The sequence below is a fragment of the Tenrec ecaudatus genome, chromosome 4, assembly GCF_050624435.1.
Source record: "Tenrec ecaudatus isolate mTenEca1 chromosome 4, mTenEca1.hap1, whole genome shotgun sequence".
Classification (NCBI taxonomy): domain Eukaryota; kingdom Metazoa; phylum Chordata; class Mammalia; order Afrosoricida; family Tenrecidae; genus Tenrec; species Tenrec ecaudatus.
This window is the reverse complement of record NC_134533.1, coordinates 125307934-125313311: the sequence shown is the minus strand read 5'-3', so window position 1 is coordinate 125313311 and position 5378 is coordinate 125307934.

Below are 5378 nucleotides of genomic sequence, written 5' to 3'. Positions count from 1 at the left end.
AAACTCCTATTAGTTGTCGAAACTGTTACTATTTACAGATGTCTGTCAGTCTATCCTATTGCAGTGGTTTGTGTGTTGCAGGAAGCTATGTCACTGGTATTTCAAAAGCCAACAGGGTCACTCAAAGTGAAAAGGTTTCAGCGGAATTTTCAAACTAAGTACAGACAACAAGGAGTAGTCAACTCCTCACTTCAGAAGAAGGAGTCGCTGAAAATGTTATGCTAGTTTCAAAGCATTGTGAGACATTGAAGTCCTAGTGACTGGAAACATAACATTATCAGAGATAGAAGCTAAAGAAAGGCTCCTCATTTCCTAGTGAATTCTAAACATGCCTGAGGATGAGAAGATTTCTTGGAATGAGATGATTTCTTGGATTGGAGTTGACCATGCTGATCTGAGTGTGGTAAAGTCTGGGGAAGTGGAGCTTTCAGGATCTTCATTTGCTGATGGGGCACAACACAAGGTAAGGAGAAACAGCTGTAAAATCTAGTAATAATTGGGACTTGGAATGTACAAAGTATTGATTTTGGAAATTTTTGAAATCGTCAAAAATAAGATGGAATGTATCAGTGAGTGAAAATGGATTGATATTGGCCATTTTGAAGCTGAAAATCATATGATTTATTACACTGGGAATAACATAATCAGAGCAATGGTGTAGCATTCATTGTCAAAAAAAGCTATCACAAGATCAATTATGAAGTACAATGCTCTCTGTGATAGGATTAAATCTATCCACCTTAAAGGATATCTAATCAATACAACTATTATTCAAGATTATGCACCAACCATAAAAGCTAGTGATCAAGAAATTGAAGAACTATATCAAGGACTTCAGTCAGAAATTGATCAAACATGCAATCAAGATTCATTGATAAGTATTGGTGATTAGAATACAGTTGTAAAAAAGAGAAAGAAAGGAACTGTAGCTGGTAAATATGAACTTGGTGATAGAAAAAAGCTGGAGATCACATGACAGAATTTTGCAACACAAAAGAGTTGTTCGTAGCAATACATTTTTCAACAACAGATAAGGCTAATACACATAGCCATCTCCAGCTGGAACACACAGAAATCACACTGTCTACATCCACGGAAAGAGAAGCTGGAGAGGCTCAATGCCGCTAAAACAAGGCTAGGGGCTAACTAAGGAGTGGCCCTTCAAGTTAGGTAATTTCAGGACAAAGCTGAAAAAAATAAAAACAAGTCCATGAGAGCCAAAATATGACCATGAGTCTATCCCACCAGAATTTTGAGAATATCTTAAGAACAGACTTGGTACATAAAACACAAATGGCAGAAGATTTGATGGACAGTGGGAGGACATCAAGAACATAACTCAGGAAGAAAGGAAAAAGTCATTAAAAAGAGGAAAGAAAGAAAGAAATGATCAAAGTGGATGTCAGAAGAGACTCTCAAACTTGCTTTTAAGCATAAGGTAGCTAAAGCAAATAAAAGAAGTGATGAGATCAAAGAGCTGAACAGAAAATTTCAAAGGACAACTCAAAAAGACAAAGCCAATAACTATAATGAAATTGCAAAGACTTCAAACTAGAAAACCAAAAGGGAAGGACACAATCAGGATGTCTTAAACTGAAAGAAATCAAGAAAAAAGTTCAAGCCTCGGGTTGCAATTTTGAGAAATTCTGTGGGCAAAATATTTAACGATACAGGAAGCATCAAAGGAAGATGGAAAGAGCGCAGTGACTGTACCAAGAACCCGTCAACTTGACGCCGTTTCAGGAGGGCTGCATGCAAAGCACTAGCCAAAAACAGAGGGCTTGGTGGAACACCAATTGAAATGTTTCAACAAGCTGATGAAGCACTGTAAGCACTTACTCGTCTATGCCAGGAAATTTGGAAGATAACTACTTGGCCAACTGACTGGAAGAGATCCATGTTCATGCTCATTCCAAAAAGTAACCCAGTTATTAGTGATTATAGGAAAATATCACTGATATTACACATCGGTAAAAATATTGCTGAAGATCATCCAAATACAGTTGCACTGGTACATTGACAAGGAGCTGCCAGAGGATCAAGCCAGATTCAGAAGAGGACTTGGAACAGGGATATCAGATCTCTCTTGGCTGGAAGGAGAGGATACTAGAAAGATATTTACTGGTGTTTTATTGACTATGCCAAGGAATTGAAATGTGTGGACCATAACAGACTATGGATATTGAGAAGAAGGGAAATCCCAGAACACTTTATTGTACTCTTTTAAAACTTGTATATGGATCAAGGGGCAGTTGTATGAACAGAACAGGGGAACACAGCATGGTTGAAAATCAGAAAAAGTATGTCAGGTTTGTATCCTCATATCATGCTTATCCAATTGATATACTGAAAAAAATCATCAGAGAACCTGGATTATATGAAGAAGAGTGTGGCATCAGGATTGGAGGAAGGCTGATTAACAACCTGCAATATGCAGATGACACAGTCTAGCTTACCAAAAGTCAGGAGGATTTGATGAAGATCAAGAATAACAGCCTTCAGTGTGGATTACAATTAAATGTAAAGAAGACCAAAATCCTCACAAATGGATCAGTAGACAGCATCATGGTAAATGGTAAAAAGGTTGAATTTGTCAAGAATTTTGTCTTGCTTGGCTCCACAATCAATGAGGCTGGAAGCTGCAGTAAAGAGATCAAAAGATGAGTTGCATTAGGTAAATCTGCTGCATAAGACCAATTCAGAGTATTGAAAAATCAAAGATGTTACTTTAAGGGCCAAAGGTGCTTGATCCAATCCATGGTATTTTCAATTGCATCATATACACGTGAATATTGGACACTGAATCAAGAAGACTGAAAAAAGAATTGATGCATTTCAATTGTGGTATAGGAGAAAAATATAGAACTTACCACTATGGATGTCTAAAAGGACAAACTGATCTGTCATGTAAGAAGTATAGCCAGAATGCTCTTTAGAGACAAGTATGGTGAGACTCCATCTTTACATGCTTTGGAGATGTTGTCAGGAGAGATGAGTCCCTGGAGAATGGCATTTGTTTGATAAATTTAGGGGCAGCAAAACAGAGGATGGCCTTCAAGAGATGGATTGACACAGTGGTTGCAACAATGGGCTCAAGTATGGGAATAATTGTGAGGATGGAACAGGAATGGGCAGTGTTTCATTCTGCTGTGCATAAGGCTGCTTAGGGACAGAACCAACTGAATGGTGTCGAACAAAAACAACATGGTAGAGAGAACCTCAAGGACTCCACAAAAAAAGACTGTTAAACACGATCGAAAGATTTGGTAAATAGCAGAATATAAGATTAACAACAGGAATTAATTCCATTCCTATATACCACTGAGAGAACTCAAAAGAGACACCAAGAAAACTATTTCAGTCCAATAAAAGCTGACCCACAACCACCATATATTTAATATCTTAATACTCCCCTTCCATTAATATGACAGGTTTTAACCTAATAGGCAAGGATTTGTACTTATAAGAATTGATACAGGAAATTTCCCACTAGCAACAATCCCCATGCTCAGTGTAGACAGAACTCAAGCAATTAAGAAACCAATCTGTAATGCAACCACTGATGGCTTGCAGTTCACAGACGATACTCGCATGTACTTCTCAAATCATTGTATCTTTGGAAAATGTATTAATGTTATCGGTGCAATCACTTAAGACTCCGCAGGAATGACTAACAATGCAGGGACCCGATGTGGGTTAAGCCTCCAGTGAGTCCCCTCAGACCAAAGTCCAGTGGTGTGATTAGCCATGCTGCCAGACCAAGAGCATTGTGAAGACAGCAATGGAAGATGTAGTTAGGTTAGAATGGAGCACTTTAGCATTTTTGATGAAAGGTTTTCTCTGTTTTGTTTTATCATTGTGTGTGTGTGTTTTGATTTTCTAGATATGAAATTCAGGATAGGAAAATTTATAGGGACAGTAACTAAATTAGTTCTTACCTAGGGGCATGGAGTGGGGGGGGGGGGGGGTTGAGCAACAATAAGCACAAGAAGGCAATTTTCTGAAATTGGTTGTGGTGATTATTGTACCACTCTTATTAAAATGACTGAATAATTTTATGATATATGTACTATATGACAATAAAATGAGTTTTTAAAAATAAATAGTTCAATATTAAGTTGGTGATCCTAAATGTAAATCCCCAACTTATTTATAATATTCAAGATTATTTTTTGATGCTAAAACATGTGTCAAGCTTTTTCCTTTAATAAGTAAATAACCAGCTTCCAGCTTAACTGTGAACTGCCTGGTCCACAACCTGGTCTGTCTAAGATGCATAGACGTTATTAGCATGTCCTTTAGCAAACTTTTGACCTCAGATGGCAAAACCACACCTCTAATAAGACCCAAGAGATGGACAAGACACTATTTCTGTGGTCATCTCCTTCCTGACTGTGTTAGACCAGGTTAACTAGAGAAACAAATCTAGGGACATGCATAAAAATGTAAGAAAGAGCTTTATATCAAAGAGTAATTACATATTAAGAAAATATCCCAGCCCAGTCCAGATCAAGTCCATAGTCCTATATTAGCCCATAAATCTGATACTAGTCCATACATTCCTCTTCAGATTCAAGGAGCATGTGAAATGATGCAAAAGGCAGGAAAATCACAGGCCACTGGGAGCAAAGTCTTGCAGATACAGTGGCAGCCGAAGCATCTCCAGGGCTTTCACAGGTGCCAGTGTGGCTCCACATGGCTTGTCAACAGGAAGGTAAGGCAGAGAATGAAAGAGGCCAGCCTCCAGAGAACTATTTATATAGGTCACCCTAAAATCAAGCTGCAAACTTATTGACAAGACAAACTTTGCCCACTGTTCCTACAGGAGCCATGTTGGCACCAAAAAATCTAACTATCATACCAACTAAGCATGCACAAAAGTCTAGTGCTAAATTTCCCAATGATGAACACCAATCAGATGCAGTAAGCATCAAAAGAAAAAAATTCACAGTTGCTGTATCAAAAAAACTAGATGACTCCTCAAGAAGTACCATAGGATCAAAAACCAATGGTAGGGAGAAGGGAGCGAGATAGTGACCAAGGAACACTTAGAGGGACCCCACAGAAATCAGCACAGAAGGACCATGGAGAAGGATAGCCTATACTTCCAGACAGTGTGATGCAAAGCATAAATATAAGTAGACATAAATTTATTAAACAAAAGAGCAGTAACACCTGCCAATAGGTTTCCTTTGGCCATTGGCCCTCAGCACAAGCCAGAGGAGCACAGCACTGACTAAAGCTCCTGACTAATTTTCCATGTCAGGAGCTAGCTAGGGTGACTGACCGATAGAGTGGAGATGCAGGGTCATAGTGCTGCATGAACAGCCCGGGACAGATATAAGCACAATAGCCTTGCTCTGGGCCCACGCCAAAGA